Raw genomic sequence first — 20259 nt, forward strand, 5'->3', positions numbered from 1 at the left:
AGGATAAGCCTGGCATTTTGATCATGAACCTTTGATCATTCAACACGTATACTTAGCATTCAGTTTCTAAAATTACAAGATATTCAGCGAGATATTGTTCCATGTGTGGTCTCGCAATAGTCAGGTGACGCAGGAATGTATACTCTGGAAAGCGAGCCATTCTTTGTTCCAATCTCAGCTATCATAAAAAACATGCATATTCCCAAAATAGATTGACTACCATTGTTTGGGGAGAGGCGGCACGGTGGTGTAGTGGTTAGCACTGTCGCCTTGCACCTCCAGGCCTCCAAACCTCCTTTTCTCCCACCGTCCAAAGATATGCAGATTTAGCTAATTGGCGTTCCCAAATTGCCTGTAGTGTGTGAGTGTGTGTGTGTGTGTGTGTGCCCCGCGATGGATTGGCACCCTGTCCAGGGTGTACCCCGCCTTGTGCCATAAGTCTCCTGGGGTAGGCTAAAGCGGTATAGACAATGAGTGAGTGGGTGAGTGAGTGTTTGGGGAGAGACCTGCTGTAACGGCTGTTTGTTTCAGAGACTATTGTTCATTGAAAAAGGTAAAATAGGCCCAGTTGTAGTTTAACCTTCCTATATAAACCTGGAGTCGGGTGACATTTTCGTAACCTTGACTGTTGTTTATCTCCTCAAGTCTTGAAAGTCTTACTTGCAAATACGACTTTGATATCTTTTATCCAGGGTCGTTCCTGCATCACATAATCTTCTTTGTGGCCAAACACGTTGTAATTCTGCACCCGCACAGCAACAAGTGTGTTTTTATGGCTTCAGACAAAGCCCATATTATTACTCAGGGATTTCTCTCTCAGAGCAGATTTGCAGAGCACATCTTGAGGTTAAAAGGCGAACTTCAGCCCTTAAAAGCTGCTTTATATAGCCTAATAAATGGCCGCTTTTCAGTGGTCAACACCACAGCAGTATGAGTCACTATCTCTAATGTGCTGCTGACTAAAGAGTCATCAAAGTCCCTGACTGACTGACCGACTGACATACTCTGTTGTTGATCTGAACGTTACGAGAATTTCATAAAACTTTGCCATTTTGGGGAAATTTTTAATTAAATGCTTTATTTTCCATAAGTGCAGTAACTCCAAATTTACTTTATTAATATTTCAATACTACAGAATAAACCTAAACTAAACCATGTGCTTTGGAGAAGCCACATTTCCATAATTAGTTAATCAAAGATAAGTAGTTATTAACGCTAGCTAGCTAAGGTATATCTTTATATTGTCCTATAAATGTTATAACAAATCAAATAGTACACAAATGGTAATAGTCAATATAGGTTAATAGGGGTGACGCTAGTCTGTTGATTTGAATTTTAATGTACTACTGGAAAGAAGCGTACTAGCTAAAAGTACTAGCGTTTTTTTATGTACTAATATCATTACGAGTTCTACTGATAATCTAGGATTTATAAGTATTGTGTACACAGAAATATACTAGTTTATACATACTATAATTTCTATATACTAGCATTTATTTATGTTTTGGATATAATTAGTTTATTTGTGATATTCTGGTATTTATCAGTATACTGTACATGGATAAAATGTTTACTTTTGATACACTACAATTTATAGGTTTACTTCTACTGGTATGTTGAAGGTATACTTGAGGGAGACATATACTAATTTATTTTTAATACTACTCTACTTTTAATAAACTATAATTTGTAAGTGTAGTTGGACAGAATTACTACTTTCAATATACTAGAATTCATAAATATATTTGAGAGAAATGTGTATATTCAGATATACTGTAAGTATAGTAATATTGTATTTTTAAGTCTATTTGGTGAGAAATATAGTACTAGTTTTTGTTTGATGTATTAGCATTTCTAAGATTAAGGATAAAACTGTACTAGTTCACTTTTAATATACTGGCATTCCTACAGTATGTGTACTTTGAGAGAAAGATGCTTTATAATATCATAATATATATACCATTTTAAATTATATCAAAAGTAGGATATCTGGGATAAAACTGTGCTGGTTTACGTTTAATCTACCTGCATTGCTAAGTATGCTTGGAGACAAGTATATTAGATTACTTTGAGTATACTACATTAGTATTAAAAATTCTTTGCATATTTAGAGATAAGTTTACTAATATTTATAAATGTATTTGGTAAGAAATATATTAGTTTACTAATGATATACTGGCACCTATAAGATTAGGATAAAATGTTCTATATAGTTTACTTTTGATATATTAGCATTCTTAAGTATACCTGGAGAAAAGTATACTATTTTACTTTCCATATAATGGAATTTGTAAGTATACTTGGAGAGACGTATACTAGTTTGCTTTTAAAATACTAGAATTTGTGAAAAGTATACTAGATTACTTTTGATATATTATTATTAATTAATATACTTTTGATATATACAGTATGCATTTCTGTGTATGTAGATAAAAGAATAATAGTTAACTTTTTATATACTTTTAATATTTGTGTATATTTAGGTAAAGGTATAGTTGTATAATTTCGATATGCTAGTATTTATGAATATACTGTATTCTATGAGAAATATAGTAATTAAAGAGATAACATAAAATAAGAAAAATCTTTATTTATCTCGAGGGGCTCCTGACCATTAGCTTATGCAACTGACTCCTGAGTATACCAAATACCCAGATCTTCTTGTATTACCATATGTCTTAAAGTAATACAAGAAGACCTGGAAATTTGGTACACAAATGACCTAGATTAGTTTAGCATGATAAACGTGCTCATGAAATATTTTCATGAATATTTTGATTCTGACATAGACAAATTTGTATATCACGTTTGTTCACAGCAGACAATTTAAACTTGACCAGAAGCCAATAATAAAATTTATTTCCTGTTTCCTCATACTTGGCTTGATGTTGTACCATAAATCACTGTCACAGCAGCAAGATTGGACCAGCCTCTTCTTATCACAGAGTTCTTTCATTTCAAATTCCAGGTCTGCATTATTTCTAAGGAACTCTTGGTGTTTTTTTTTTTTTTAAGTAGTTTCCTGAAGAGTATTGCATTTCTAAGTGTCAATCCAGCTCTTGCTTTGACGACACGAGTCTGGCCCTGGGACTTACATAGTTTTTTTCAGTCAGGAGCGTACGATGGAGCAGGTTCAGACTCGTCTGACCCACCGCACGCTCGCACTATTTCTTTCTTTCCTTTTTTTCCCTTTTCATTGTTCCTGTCCGTTCACTCCCTCAGGTTTTCCTGTGTTCTGAATGTTCAAATGAAAAGGTTAAAGACATTTGGTTCAATCTAGATGAGTCATTATGTGGTTGAATAGGTGTGAAATTGAGCTAATGTAAACACTTTTGTTGGTGGAAGAATCTTTTTTTAGCACTCAATGCATAATGTTTGTTATTGTCAGGAAACACTTTCGAAGCAAACATGTAAGTTGAAGGTCAACTCAATTGTATCATAAGTTCCTTAACCCTCGAGTAAAGCATAAAGAAGCCAAATAGCGAAGGAATAATGTATGAACACTATTACATTTCCCTCTTTCCTTAATCTTAGGACAGAGTTATACTTGGTTATGCAGATTCGGAAGCTAGTTTTGTACATCCGGAGTGATTTTTCACACCAGATTAAACGGTGAGGACCTAAAGGCACCTCTATGGTGATCCAGGTCCTGGTGGAGTACTCTATGTTTCAGGCTGAAAAAAGTGTGTTTCATGTGTTGTTTCTAGATTTGATAATGTGGTGCTAAAATAGATGGAATATACAGATGAAATTTCAGACTACACAACAGTGGATAGTATACCGTTCGAGCCATAATTATTGACACCCTTTCTAAGAGTTTCCCTGTCAAACAATAGGAGAGACTATCTTTGCTCTCACAAACACATTAAACAAATGATTTTGTCCTCTCAAAATATATGTGCATATGTAAATATATGTGTGACACCTAAAGAAAATATTTAAAATAAAGGTAATTAAACTTTCATTTATTATTCATTTCATTTTGCTTAATTATATTGTTTCCATTGGGTTTCAGTCCTCAGTAGTTATAACCAGGTGAACAAATATGATGTTACACGTATGAAAAATTTCTTTGTTGTCCATTATCATGGGGAAAAAAACAAAAAACATTGTTATTGACCTGCACAAACCTGTAATACCCAAGGTGGGATAAGTACACAAAGGGAATGTACAAGTACTTTACAAATTTATTACTCAAAGTAAGCTAATTTTTTGGGCATCTGTCTGACTTAATTACTGAAAAACTGTACTTAAAGTATTTTAAACACAGTCATAGTTGATGCTATTGATAACATGAATGTGCAAGTAGAAGAGTCGATAGCAGCAAGATTTGACATTAAATGGCGGATAGCATTGATAGACTCAATTATTACTATGCTAGCTAGTTAATATAATTGTTATACTGCATAATCTAAATAGTCTAAACAATTTAATATGGGCATACTGCAAGCAGTCAGCATACAATACAGTTAAAGAACAAGACAAAACATTATAATTATAGGTGTATTATAAAAAGAATGACATTGTTAGCGGTGTGAAACAAAAACCAACTGTGTAAAAATTTAATCTTTAAATCTGATCTTACCTTTACAAGTGCACGTATTTAAGAGGCTTGAAAAAAGAAACCAGAAGAATCCGCAGCACAAAGTTTTTTTAGCAGATAACCATCAATGACTTTGGTGCGCTAACCAATCTGCACTTACAGTATAATGACCTGCCTGTCAACTTGGACTGCTTGGACTGGTGGAATTGTTTTGCTTCTGTTCTTTCCCCTTTTGTGGTGTAGCTCAGTCGTGATATGGTACGAGTGACGGTGTAAACACTTATGATAGATTAGAAAATAAATCCACTTTTTTCTGATCATCATCTGAAAAGTAGCGAGCCTCCTTTTATAATGTTGTAAGTAAAAGTACAGATTTTGATCATACTGTACAATGTAGTAAGTAGAAGTAAAAATTATCACAGGCAGAAAATACTCATGTAAAGTACAGATAAACCAAAAAAACTTATGTACAGTAATGAAGTACAGTAAGTCCCCTACATACGAACTTTCAAAGATATGAACAAGCATTCATGCATGTTCAATCGCAGCATACATTGTCACATGCAGGCAGCGTGCATCCCAGGATGTCGAGAGCGCTAAAAGCAGCGGCAATGAAGCTGGTACTACTAGAAGTGCCAAACAATAATGATCGAGACAAAAGTAAAAATAATTGAGGGAATGGAGCGAGGTGAAAAGATGGTAGACACTGCTCGTTCTTTTAACATAAATCATTCAAACTTCAGCATGATTCTAAAGAACACTGTATTTGTAATATACTGTGTATAGAAAATTGTGTCTATAGTATCCTTGTACCTAGACAATGACCGTTGAACTTATGAACAAATTGGACTTACAAACGAGCTCTCGGAACTGAACTCGTTTATATGTTGGGGACTTACTGTGTTTGTATTTCTTTATTTGCCAAGTTGACAAAATACACAAGCAATTACCCATAAGCACAATTAGGACTGTAAAAAAAAATGTTATATCTTTAAAACAGTTTAAACTTATGAGACTTATGAGTTAAAAAAAATTGCAGAGTTTAAGTTTATTCTTGTGGTTGTCAGGTTGAAAAATCAGCTATTAAACCCTATTTCCAAAACAGCACTCAATTTTAGTAAGCATTGCAAGAAGTTTTTTATGCTGGTGTTGTAAATCATTTTGAGGACATACATAATTAATGAATCACATGACCAGAGTGTACACATGGCAGTCACTGTGTGTAATGAAAGGCCTGGTTGGATAAGCAGGTCTAAAAGTGTTTGTCAGGACTTAGCCAGCACTAATTCCCACTGAGTGTTTGGTCCAATCTGATAATGCAGGCGACTGAAGGCATTCCAGGAGGTGTGAATGGCTCTTCAAGGCACTCCAAGTCTCACTTTTGCACAGAGACAAGAAGAACATAAGTCCACTCCATATTTATGAACTGGGGGCTCGCATTGTTATTTACTTTTCAGCATGTTTTTCAAATGGTATGATGCCCAAATAACTGCATCATCATAGCAAATGTTTTTTTTTTAATGCTGAAATTCACGACTGTACAAAAAAATCTTTTACATCAATACTGCTACTTCTACATTGCAAATCAGATGTGGACCATGAATCTCATTATTTATTCCTTTTTTTTAAATAAATATTTGTCCGAAAATATATTTTAAAATATAAAAAAAAAAATTGGGGGGGGGGGGGGAATTGGGAATTGGTGGGTCAGTGGTAGGTTTCTCACCTGCCATGTGGAAGACTTGGGTTCAATTCCCACCCAGCGCCCAAACCCCAACCACTGAATGCAGTGCCGTTCCCAAGCCTGGATAAAATGGGAAGGTTGCATCAGAAAGGAGATCCAGCATACAACCTATATGACAGGTTGCATGCAGATTGGATGGTCCTCTCTGACGACCCCTCTACTGGGGCAGCCGACAGACCTACAACATCCTAAAAAAACAAAGTCTGCTACATGAAAAAACATTACAAAGAAATAACTCATTCTGCAAAAAAGAGGCCATTTGACTGTAATTACAAATGACCAGCCAGGTTTATCTTTTACTAACTGATTTAAAGTCATTCCTAAAACTCAGCAGGCTGTGAACTTTCAATATTTTTATATGGAATAGTCATTTTAACTAGCAGATGAAGATTAGATTTTAAATTGCCCCGAACAGGGTTAGGGTCACAGCAAGTTCAAATTGTTTTTCAATAGCTTTCTTACTGTTAAGGCATACAAATTAGTTACAAGACATGTTGGCGGCAGTCGCATCCCAGTCAAGGCCACTGGCATGGAGTTCTCCTTGTTTCGACTCAGTGATTATATTCGGCTCTAAAAAAAAAAGCTCACTGTGTTGCAGTATTTCCCCCAGTGTACAGAATTGTGTGTTTATAGAAGTATGGAAATCCAATCAGACTCCAAGATTCTGGAGCTAGTGGCCAGAAAAGTGAACGAAATTATAGTATGATTTATGATGCTCTATCCACAAAGCAGAAAATCAGGAGCAAGAACTAGTGCGAGATCCTGATGGTACATCCCGTCGCAGCTTTCAGCTGTCACATTTCGTTGTACTTTGTGCATGGAAAGAATGTCCCACAAGAAAACAGGACTATCTTCCTGTTTCAAATAAAGTGTTTTTTACCAACATTGTGTCATTTGATACTGCAGATGAATAACCACGACTGAATGTAAGAGTATCACGGTTTTAAAAGTACAAGCACTGCAGCACAACAAGTCTTTACAAGAAGGCACAAAAGCTTCATAATAGTACCTTTTTCAAAGTAGTGGTCATTTTCAGTGCAGAATTATAAAGATTTGAAAAAGAAAAAAAAACCTGTATACACAAAACAAAAGCCTTGTGTCAAGTATATAATTCATTTAGAATCGCCGTCCTGTTGGTAATCCTGCATCCACGAACAAGGAGAACAGGTCCTGCCACACCGGCGCATATAATGGCATGCTTTGTAAACAAAAGGGCCAAGAAAGTTAGATAAGAGTAATCCGAGACGCTCGTCGGCACAGGGAAGGTTCTCAGAGAATTTTTTTCCAAGCCGAGGGGGACAGTAACTCTGCGAGATTAATGTGAGTGCAGAGCGTTTAGAGCACTAAAGCAGGAGCAGGTGTAAAGAAAGAGAGAGAGAGAGAGGAGCTGGATATAAAACAGTTTTTTTCAGGTAAGTCCCATATTTTATAATTTTTTTATTTTATTTTACATTTTAATCTCTCAAATACAAGCTTGCTGATTAAATCTAACATATTTTTCATAAAAAAAAAACATAATTAACAAACATAGAAGAAAAATAAGGTTGTATATTATCATGATGATTACCATTGATATGTTAGAATTTGGATATTATCATAATGGATGTTAGGTTTAGGGACATGTCATTTCCAATGTACAGTACAAGTCATACTGTATGTTGCTTTTCTGGTTTGCTGGATGCACAGAGTTTCGGAAACCTTATTTGTTTACTTCCTTTATGTTCGATTCCAAAGCAGAGAGAATAGATAAACACATATTTAAGTTCTCGTGAAGCCGATTTGCAATTGAAATACGTTCCACAAACACGGCGTCTCTGACACGGATGTCAGACTATAGCATGAAGCTTGCTCACTTGTTGACCTAAAAATAGCGTCAGAGGCAGAGTGTACAAACGCTAAACCACAGGTTTAGGTGTAATTCATGTGACAGCTAAACAAACTTATTATCACTGAGGCAGTGTGTCTATCTGGTCATGTGACCTTTCAGAAAAATGCAGACTGACATTCGTAACATGCTGTACATAGTAAATAAAATGTGCATGTAATTGCAAATAAAATGTGCATGTAATTGATTTTTATTCCAGACGAACCACTCAGTAAATACATAATAATTAAATAAATGAGAAAGTAAGGATAATAATAATTAATACATTTATTTAATTATCAAAAAATTGGTAAAACATTGCCCTCGTGCCTATGACCACATCACAGCAGCGCTGATATTTAGCATAACAGCTCAACCGCAAGTGTGATATTGCTTTTATACGACAGTTTCACAAACAGCATTTATTATCAACAGTTTAAGTTCATTCGTTTGTTTATTTAACCTTTTATTTTGCTCCGTCAGCACATAACCGCGACCAACAGTATTGTAATTAACATGGTTGAGAGTAGTTTTTCCCAGTACTATGTAGCCTAAAGTTAAGAAGAATAAACCATGGCGGTGGTGGACGGTCTCCGGATTTAGTTTATATTTCCACTTATTTCTCTTTAGAATATCAGCTAACTTCCAGGTTCTGGGGTTAAATCTTAAATAGTGTTAATTGGAAATCTAGTGTGCAAGAATGTACAATCCCTTGTTCCACACAGCAAGTAGGGCTCTTGATCAGGGGTTAGAGAGGGATTAGGGATTCAGTCTTGTGTTAGAAGCTATTTAGGCGTAAAAAAACAACAACATGGCTGCTTCAGATTCAGTTCTGAACAACTTAGAAGCAGTTATCAAGGCGACAGTGTTGTTTAAGATGACATAACGGTGTTAGATGATGCTTTCTTGCTGAAAGTGCTTTTGTGACTCATTTTGAATGCGTTTGGATCGGTTCTGGCTGACAGCTCACCTCCACTCTTCACCCAATGCCGGCGACCGAGGGTTAGAGTAATTATTAGAACAGGGAGATATATAGTTATAAGTTCCAGTGGTGTTAACGTCTTTTATCACCAGTCGTGAAATGACTTTCATCTAATCAGATTGCACAGTCAGAACGAACTGTTGTATAATACAGAATTATTGTTAGTGTTGTACGCTGTAGGAACGAAGGACTTTAGCAAATTGCTATTCGCTGTATGTAACAAATATTAACCGATAAATAAAGGGAAAGCAAAGAAACCAGCAAATACTGTAAATGGTCATATTGTAGTCTGTATTTGAAAGTTCAACTTACTAACTACATTAAGTTTTATTATCACACATAGTAATCCTAATCCATAGTTGTACTATAGTTACTGAATAATAAGGGATTACGGTTAAAAATGTCTGTGAATGGAAAATGATTAACGCTGATCCGATTTGTTTGGTCATATTAATGATTAGCGGTAGCCTCCGCATAGCAGGTCGTTTATATGGATGTAAGAGCCAGTTTGGCTGGTTTCGTTCCTCTGCTTATCTCAGCTGTACAGGTCGTATTAATGATTACCCGAGCTGTAATGCGAGGAATGCCATTTTTTCCCCCTCACTTATCTTACTCTCTGCCCATAAAGAATGCAGCTCTCCACTCAGACGCAGTGGGAAAGGGAGACAGACGTTTACTTATTTCTGTATGACGGGTAAACTGAACGAAATCAGCCTGCCAAGCTTCTCCTTACAGCATCCTGAAACTCTGAGCCAGAGTTTTGAAATTAATCTAGGCTTTGAGTTTAAATTTTAGCCTAGTATAGAAGCAACTTAGATGCTACAAGAAATTTGCCTGGTTTTGAGCAAACGAAGGTGATTTGGTTGGCTCTGAGTAACATTTACATGAATTTACATTAGAGATGGCATCTCTGACCTTAACTTTAACGCTTGTATCATTACATTCATTTGAGTCTTGTTTGACCTGTTTACTTTTGCAAAAAAATATTTACCTTGTTCTTGATTAAAGATTCAAAATGAAACAGGTAGAAAATTTGGATCTTCACAGAATGCAATGCAATGCCGAAATATCAACACAAAAGTATCTTTGATGGAACATGCTAAGAGCTGATTGGTTGGAAGTTTACTTGGGTGACCATTTTGAGATCTGTTTGGTTGTGAGTTTATTTGAGTGACCATTTTGAGATCTGATTGGATGTGAGTTTTGTTTGAGTGACCATCCTGAAATCTGATTGATTGGGAGTTTATTTAAGTGACCATTTTGAGATCTGTTTGGTTGTGAGTTTATTTGAGTGACCATTTTGATATCTGATTGGATGTGAGTTTATTTGAGTGACCATTTTGAGATCTGTTTGGTTGTGAGTTTATTTGAGTGACCATTTTGAGATCTGATTGGATGTGAGTTTTGTTTGAGTGACCATCCTGAAATCTGATTGATTGGGAGTTTACTTAAGTGACCATTTTGATATCTGTTTGGTTGTGAGTTTATTTGAGTGACCATATTGAGATGTGATTTGTTGGAAGTTTAATTGGGTCATGATACTAAGAACTGAGTTTGCTTTTCTGCTTAAGTCAAGACCTAATATGTTCAAAGTTGTTTGATTGAACATCTCGAGACGCAATTTTGTTTGGGGTTTGCTTTACTTAATATGTTGATATCTGATTGGCATGGAGGTTACTTGACTAAGTACTTGACTTAACAGTGGTTAAGAGACTGTATGACTAATATTGCAGCCTGGTTGGTTGGGGGTTTACGTGACTGAACCTGCTGAGATCCGACTGGTTAGGAGGTTGCTTGAATGCTCATTTGACTCATTTGACATGACTTAATTGGTTGAGAGTTTGCTCGACTGAACATACCTTATGCTGATTGGGAGTTCACTTGACTGAAGCTGTATGACTTCAATATCGCAGCCTGGTTGGTTTGGAGTCTGCTTGACTGAGCATAGTAAAACTTGCCACTTTTATTGTTCACATATTTTTGTAAATTGAACAATCACAGCATTAGATAAATGTAAGTTACACACATCAACCATCTCAGATGTACGTATACATATCTAGTGTGTGAAGCAAGTACAACCTAGGCCTTATTGAGAAGCATGAAAGCGTGGTTTGAAGACTCTATTCAAGACAATAGCTTGAAAGTCTTTTTACTGACAGGATGAAGTCCAGAATGATTGATTGTGTGATGAAGTTTCAAAGCCTTAACCACTTAAACTCCCAGGAGCCGTCCACAGATCCAGACTCACATGCTTGCGCTTGTTACGGCACACTGTCCCTATCAGTTTTACTGAATAATGTGTTGTAGTGTTTTATGATGAATACCTGAATAATAATTCGAGTTATCCGCCTGGGATCTGTGAACATAACACCTGGCAGGTCAGTATAACATTTATTATCACATTTGCAGTTATCTTAACAGCAGAGATATTTGAACAGCAATGATATAGTCATTAACAGACGCCGAGTGCGTGTGTGCTTTTCTCATATATGCCCTAAATCAGTTTTCTGTTTAAACATGATATAGCAGGCATGCAGTTTACACTCGGCTGTCTGGAAGACGTACTTGACAACACAATCCATTTCATCAGACTTCATTCGAACAGTGATGGATGTACCGTGTAGCTGCCAGAGCTTCACTTTGCTGAAGTGTGAGTCGATGTACAGGGAGGGATAAGTGCTCCTGCGCTTCGGCCTGCATTTGAGTAATGAAACACGTGAAAAGCTGCTCCTGGGCAGATTTCTCAGCTAATGTTAATTAGGAAAATGGCTGTGCATTTCATTAAGGAACTGTTTAGATCACCAATGTGGAGATTCGATACTTGGATCTTTGCAGTAAGAAAATAATGTATAGTTTGTACTGTGGAGCACTGGTGAGAAATTATTGGGATTTTATATATATTTTGGTGCAATTCGTGTTTATTGAGTAAAACACTGTATATCTGTGTGAGGTTGTGTGGATATAGTTTATGCTATGATCATATACTGTAACATGCAGATCTGAGAGCCATTGGTTAATACTGACTTCAGCTTAGATTGTGGTTTTGTGTGTGTGTGTGTGTGCGTGTGTGTGTGGGTTTGATTCTCCTAGGTGGGGAGTGGTGACATGGTATTAGATTTAATGTGTTGAAACAGCACCATGGTTCCTCAGGGTCATGGCGGGAGTGTGTTAGCTGTTAATAGGTTTAATGGTCTCAGGGTGGCCCTGTCACGCTTAAATCAGAACATACACAGATACACTAGTCTACCAAAGCAAGTTGTGACGAGCCAGCATCCAGGGCAGTTTCACCAACTTACCAACACCTAAACACACCTACCGAACTTGCTAATTAACAGTTTAGTTAGATCTTGTAATCATTTCAATTATGTATTATGATCAGGGAAAATATGAGCGATTAGCTCAAATTTAGCCTAATATGCATGTCTTTGGACTGTGGGAGGAAACCGAAGTACCCGGAAGAAACCCACCAAGCACGGGGAGCAACATGCAAACCCTACACACACAGACCCGGGCTGCCAGTTGGTTCATTATTTCACTATATATATATTTTATAATTCATGCGCCTTCAGGGAATATACAGTACCTTAGTCTGCGTAACATATAACCTCAGCCGAAGTGTCCCAAAAGTAGAAGATATCAGCCTTTGCATGAGCTCTCTTTTATGATAGTCAGCCCTCCTTCTTAAAGGTTATCTCATACACAATCAGCAGAAATGGTGTCGTTATCTTAGCTGTTTCAAAACTACTATGGCAGTACCAGCATTCTGTTCAGCTAATTTTAGTAACATGTGTGGGCATTTGGCGGCACGGTGGCTTAGTGGTTAGCACTGTCGCCTTGCACCTCCGGGTTCGATTCCCATGTTGGGACTGTTCACATGGAGTTTGCATGTTCTCCCTGTGCTTGGTGGGTTTCCTCCCACAGTCTAAAGACATGCAAATTAGGCTTATTGGTGGAACCAAATTGCCTGTAGTGTGTGAATGTTCACTACCATGATTGCACAAATGGGAAGAAATACAATGGCCTCCATTGTATCCAACAGGGATTCAACAGACCCTAGTTGGACTACAGAGGTTCCTAGATGGATGGATGATGAATGGTGTGGGCATTTGTTTCTTCTATTTTGTCATGGACATAATTCATGAGATTTTACGATCTGAGGATAATTATTGTTATGTGAAAATGACATATGTGCTGATACGCTGTATATCGTGTCCTGTGAGATTAGTTTGAAACACTATTTTCACCAGGCAAACATTAACCACCACTAACACTAAGCTCACACGTAGCACATGTGACTGTTCAACTTAATTTTGAAGACCCCTACAGGTCAAGTCAGATACACGTGTATGTCATAACGTCTTAGATACTTACAAGCTCGTGTTTTTTAAATAAGAAGCCCTCGGGCGGCGGACAGGATGCTGTTGTCTGGTTGTCGCATAGAGACAAAAATACCACGAAAATACTCGTCCTGAGTATCGCCATCATGACCTTGTGTTAATTCCAGGGAGGGGAAACACACACAGCAACACAATGAAACTCGACCAGACATGTAAGATTTGTTGAGACACCGTATGAGGGTAGAACACAGAGCTAAACCGTAACTCTTTCAGACTCTCACATATGGGCAGTCAGTTTAAGGCTCACCTCCAGATCACATGAAACTATTTTATATGTTAGATTACTCTAACATATAAACAAGTAAACTTTTTTTTTTTATTTAAGATTCATTCTTAGTATCAAAAACATTATGCAAACATTTTCTTCAATCTATAAATAATATATAAATAATGTAAATAAGGGTTATGGACAATTTTTTTTTTTTATACAAAAGGGGTAACAAAAACTTTTAATTGTTCTAGTATGGAACGATAAGTTAAGGTCTTTTACTATCCTATGATGTTGCACTAATTATATTGTTCTCTATTTTCCCCCAGCGTATTTGTGTTTAGTTTTTAGATGATACATAGATTTCTGATTAAACTTTTGTGTCACTCCGAATCATGATATAAGATAAATAACCAAAACTCATGATATTATCCTAAATCTATAAATTTACGGTATGTCATTTATCCATCCCTGAGTGAAGAAGCCTTCCTTTTGACCACTGTTAGATGAATGAAGGTGAGACTGTGATTCCTGTAAAATATTTTGTAAGTTTAAAGCCTTGTTAGGTTAAATATAGCTAAAGCTTCTATGAAGAATGTTAGACCAAATGGATGAACCTTTCAGTGAGAAAAAATAAGAGTATTAAGACTCCTTTCGTTGTTGTTTTTTCTGTTCAGTTGGGAATTAAGCATTTATCCTGAAATCAGTGGACAGTGGTCATTATCTAGACATTATAGATTTATAAATATTATAAATACTTTATTTACCATGGTGAGTAAACTGCCCATAAGTCATGACCCAGATAGGTTTGTCCTAAAAAAAGGGATCCATTCTACGATTCGTATCTCCGTCATGTTTTCTAGTTTGACATCAATCAATCATCTGATGCCTCATTGGCTCTGGAAAGTCTTTTCTTTCAGTGTCGGCAACCCCACTCCACATAGTTTGCCCTGTCAAACATACCACAGTCCATCAATACCTGTGGCCTTTTCCTTTCTTTGACTTGCCGAGAGTCAACAAATTAGCCCTGGATTAATCTCGGAGCTGAGTGACGAGCGCCATTTGCAAGCTCTCTCATGCATCATTTGTTCTGGGTCGTTTTGACTGAACGTATTAATCGGTAAATGTTTCACTAAGCTTGAAGCCAGATTTCAAGGGGTGTCACGGATTTCAGAAAGGAAACCTCATCATGTAAAACCACACCAGGAAATGAAAATGGTGATATTTTTAGAAGAATCCGACACCAGAAGGCTGTGAAGCGACCTCGCGGCGGCAGGTTTTAACTCGTTCTTTGGAAGCATGTTTGGAATTTGATTGGCTTCATGCACCACTTAATTTCAGGTACTTCTCGTGCAGGACATTTGGACCAAGAGAATTGGTCTGGATTTTTTTTTGTGTGTGTGTGTAATTATGGTGCTTCTCATATAGGAAGTGTATTTGAGAATATTAAGATAATGTAGTCGGATATTGAGACAAAATCTGTCGAGGCAAAAACTCATGTTGGAAAAACCTAATTTTACTTAAATCTTTTTTCAACTTAATGGGAAAAAAAACATTACCTAAGTTAATTTACCTAACGTGTACCTACAGTAAGAGCTGTTTAAAGAGATGGATGCAAAGATGGTTCTCGCAAAATCTGCCAAAGTTGATCTATTATTACATAATTAATTAATTAACTAACTAATCAATTAAATAAATAACTAAGTAGAATTATTTTCTATGCAGTTGATATATAATCAGATTTCTTTCTAAATACATAATGTGCACCTCCACAATTATCCCATGCAGTAGAATGTCATAAAAAGTCTCATTTCATGCCGTGTTTTTTTTACTGGTATATACTTAATGCTGATGCCCTGATAAGTGCTAACACTGCAGACTCCTTCCATATTAATCAAAAGACATTCTGACCAAACCAATTGAAGATTAAAACAGCATTAAAGTCTATAATGACCTGCGATCAGACATTGTGGTTTGCTCAGGTGCTCTTTAAGCTTTCTTTGGTGCGTAGCCCTTTTCCTCAAAGCAGGTACACAATGGGGTGTGGGGAGTGGTAGAGAAGTTTGTCTGGGTTATAAATCAAACCTCAGCCACTGGCAACTCTAAAGAGTCTGCAGCATTTACAACTAGATGCAGCATTTTTGAAGTCATGAAAGATTTGTGGCAGCTCTTTAAAAGGCTCCCCTCCTCGCTCAGATCTCTTAGCTCCAGCCACAGACTGAGACATTTACACTTTCCAAAGAGCCTTAGAGTTTCAGTCTGCGGGAATTTAATCTGACCGGTCCTGATTCCACCACCTCAATATGTGAGTCAAAACAAAAGACAACATCAAACAACATTTTGATTTTCAAGTTGATAAGTTCAAAAGGCGTTTTGGCAACACATGGCTTCATTGTAGTTTTACAAAAGTTTTGATAAAACTGTAAATGCAGATGTTACTTTAACATTGAGTAAGATATAAACTTGATTTTTTTTTTTTTACACCTCTTGGCTTTAGGGAATAACACATTTTAAAAAGTTCAGATTTACCCGGTGTTCATTGATTTTACAGAATGACAGAACACAGTTATGAGAGAAAAAACTCCCTTTTATTTTTCTGCATAATCCGCTGCTACACTAATACACTGATCCCAGAGTTTCACTAGTGCTTGGATCCCATCAAGTTAGAAAGTTTTCTCAGTACGCTCGAGCCATGATTGGACTGCCAGCTTTACATCTGAAACGCTGGCCTCCTAGGAACTCCTTAAATATCCCGAACATTTGGAAATGGCTTGGAGCGAAGTCAAGACAGTAATGTGCAAGTGGTGTTGTTGACGAGTTACTGTATCCGTCTCTGAGTTTCAAGGATCAGGTGTTCCACTGGCTGAATGTTCAGGGAACGACTGCAGTGCACCGAACCACCTCGGTTGGAATCATCATTCATGGATGTACGGGCTTCATCAAAACTTTGCACCATTCAAATAGTTTACTGCAGCTAAGAGTCTCATTGCCGCACTGCGCTTGAAGTCTTCTGTAAATGTCAATTGGTTTTACAGCTATGTTCAACAGAAATGTCATCAAGTTCCACCGGTTTGACTTTGCATTAGACTTTTAATTTTGTATTGGAAGTTACCTTCTTAGATGTGTGGGGTGGCCTGGGAAATCTTTTCACTTTTAACATATTATCACAAATTTAGTAATAAATAGGGAACATTTTTTATTATTTTTAATGGTTGTGTGTAGAAAAGGGGAAAATGATTTTCCTAAATAATAAACAGGTTGACTATATAATATACAGGTTGAATAATGTTATATTTTTATGGGTATAAATCGGAAGTGTCTTCACATGTGTCAGAAATGCAAGAAGCATTAGTTTGACAGTAACCTAACCAGTAAAGACGCACTCTCCCTCCATCACACACACTTACTGTTTACTCACCCTCGCTCTCATAAACATCGAGCAAAACCTGAGTCACTTTATATCAGTCATGTCTATCAATACTGACGCCGTCTCGTCACTGTATCTCTTCAGCTAGACACGCTCTACTTCTAACAGTGTCACCGTACAGCCACGTCCTCTTACTTGTCAACACTTTCTCCGCACTGCAAGTACAGACCTGAAGAACCATCCATGTCCAGAATGAAGTGCACAGTTTCACACAGAGTCATTGCCTAGAGTTCTCTCAGGAATTAAATCATTAGGTGTACGTGCTTTCCCTGGAGCTGTTTGTAAGGAGAGTATGTTCCACATGCTGCACATGATCATTGCATTGGCCTTGGTTATGAAAATACAAAATAACATAATCAGTAATCCTTATCTGAATTGAAATATTGCCAACATGGTTGCACAACAGACTGGTTCTCACTCGTTACTGCCATATTGTTGGCCGTGTGACACTGGTCTGTTGGGTATGTAAGGCTGCAGTGAGCAAACAGTGTTAGACATTACTTAAAACATTAACCAGGGAATGATACCAGTGATCCCAACCCCTTCTCGCCTTTCGAACCCATCTGACACATACTGGTGCCCCGGTTCTAGTTGGGGTTCTAGGATAGCCCCATGTGGTGACCGTGATGATGTGTGCTGACTGAGGACGGTTCTCCTTACATGAAGATGGTCTTGGACTTTGCACAGTTTTTCTGTGATTCCTTGTGACTGCAGTTGCACAATAGTTTAGTAACTATATATAACTTTCCTGTTATATCAAACTTTCAACCATATTGCACAAATGCACTAGTTATGGACAAAAGTATTTGGCCAAACCTGCAATAGCGTTGTATCCAAATACACACACCTCAATATGGAGTCTGTCTTTTTTCTGTGGGAATTCATGCCCAGTCATTCTGTAGAGCATTTATGAGGTCAGGCACTGATGTTGGATGAGAAGGCCTGGCTCACAATCTCCATTTCTAGTTCATCGTGAAGTTGCTAGATGGGGTTGAGGTCAGGGCTGTGTGTTAGGGCCAGTCAAGTTCTTCCACACTGAACTCATCAAACCATGTCTGTATAGTCCTTACTTTGTGCACTGGGACGCAGTCATGTTGAATTGAAAACGGTCTTCCCCAAACTAATGCCACAAATTTGGTAGCATAGCATTGTCCAAGATGTCTTGGTATGTGGAAGCATTAAAATTGCCCCTTACTGGGGATAAGGGCACTGATTGAAACACCTGGTAACAGGTTTAGCCAAATACTTTTGTCCAGATAGATGTATATATATACCAAGGACTGATTTGTAGTCCTACTATCCGATATAGGCTAATGAGGATGCGTTCCGTGTTGAGTCTGGTTCTTCTCAAGGCTTCTTTTCCTATTTCCATCTCACTAAGTCCTTGCCACCGTCATTCTAATTTTACATATTTTTTTTCTAATTTATATCCATAATTAGTTGTTAATCTATAAAGTAACTTTGTATTAACATACATTGGTACGAGCTCTATATAAATAAAATCGAGTGGCATTAAATTGAATTAGGTTGCATTATCTGGCATCAGCACATTAGGTACTTAGCTGACATTATGCAGATAACACTAATGTACCTCTCTTACAGAGACAAGAAAAAAAAGTTGATTGAGTTATGTATCATGCTTCTTTGTTGTGGCAGTTCATACATCGGCAAACTGTCTCCAAAATCTTCAAAGTTCCTCTAAAATAAAAATCTATAAATAAATCTTTTCATGCTGTGCATGCGGTGTGGTAAAAGTGAATTATTTGCCTAGAACGTAGGTAATGTGATAATATCGTATTGGGTGACCCCTGGTGATTCTCAACCTCACTATCTAGCCTTAGCTCATTAGCTAGTGAAAGTTACATATCTGACAATAGCTAAAGAGCGGAACTCAGCTGAGATTAGCTAAAGAATGGTACATATTGACATCAACTAGAGAAACTCGGTAGCTATGTGTGATTAGGTAGAGAAAGTTGCCTATCCGACATCAGCTAAACACCTTACCTTTGTGACATTAGCTAAAAGACATTACCTCTCTGACATTAGCTAGAGAATCGTACATACCAATTCAGGATCATTATGTCTCCTCAACCTCTAAAAGCCTGCCTAAATGAAGTCATTCGACTTTGTTTCAGACTTCCGGATGCTTTAATGTCCTAAACACATGTCCCAAATCCAAATGAAAAGCAGTCATTATTTTCTGCTGACTCACTGCAGGTCCAAAAACCTGCTCAGTCTATGACGATGAAGCTTAATCACCCAGCTCTAACAGTAAGCGCTTGTTTTAAATAGTGTAAATGTAAGAACCCCTACAGCAGATGGTCAGGATGCCACCCGGCTCTCCGAGGGCAAATGAAAATGTTTTAGGGTTGGAACAGATTCAGGTCATGTTCTGCAGAATCAGCTAAGCGCTGTCTCAAAACGAGTCTTACAGACCTGCTCAAACGAGGGCATTATATTATTTATGAACACATTTGCAGGGGTGGAAAAAAGGATTGAGGAATGATACTTAAGTTGAGGGATAGATACTGAGTCAAACCCTTACTCGGTTAGAAGTGGAAGTATTCAGCCTGGAACTGATGCTAGCATAAGCAAGGAAACCGAGCTGAAAGATTAGATGCTAAACTGAATGATTAGATACTTAAGAGGAATGATTGGACACTTGGGGGAGGTGATTGGATGCTGTCCTGAAACAATTGAACGCTGAGCAGAAATGATTGGACACCTATAAGAAATGATTGGATAATAAGCTGATATGATTGAAAGCAAAACTTAAGATGATTAGGCTGAAATGATTATCTGCTAAAGGGAAATGATTAGATACTAAAAGGAAATGATTAGATGCTAAAGGAAAATGAGTAAATACTAAAGGTAAATGAGTAAATGCTGAGCTCAAATGAGCTTTTACAGGAACAAACACTTTATTTATGTATGTATAAATATATTGCTTTTATGGCCTTGCAGAGGCATTAGACTATATTTATAGAGCAGAGGAGAAGAGAGCGATCAAAGTGAAATCAATACATGGCCATAATGAGGTGCTCGGTGAAAATGTGTGGGTGTGAGAGAGAAAGTGAGAGAGGGGTAGAAAGGG

The 20259-nt window shown here is 37.2% G+C and overlaps 1 protein-coding gene across 2 annotated transcripts in view; it reads left to right on the top strand.

The window, feature by feature from the left end:
- The window catches only part of n4bp3 (NEDD4 binding protein 3), a 38105-nt gene that overhangs the window by 12055 nt on the left and 5791 nt on the right, over positions 1-20259 (top strand). The window contains exon 1 of one of the 2 annotated variants that reach the window (XM_053485213.1): positions 7555-7699. The exons of the other annotated variant lie outside the window; for it this stretch is intronic. The gene's annotated coding sequence lies outside the window, so the exon portion shown is untranslated. Of the gene's footprint in view, positions 1-7554; positions 7700-20259 lie in introns of those variants that run through there. 2 annotated transcript variants of the gene reach the window in all.

Source organism: Clarias gariepinus, chromosome 2 (genome assembly GCF_024256425.1).
Source record: "Clarias gariepinus isolate MV-2021 ecotype Netherlands chromosome 2, CGAR_prim_01v2, whole genome shotgun sequence".
In the NCBI taxonomy this organism is placed as follows: Eukaryota; Metazoa; Chordata; class Actinopteri; order Siluriformes; family Clariidae; genus Clarias; species Clarias gariepinus.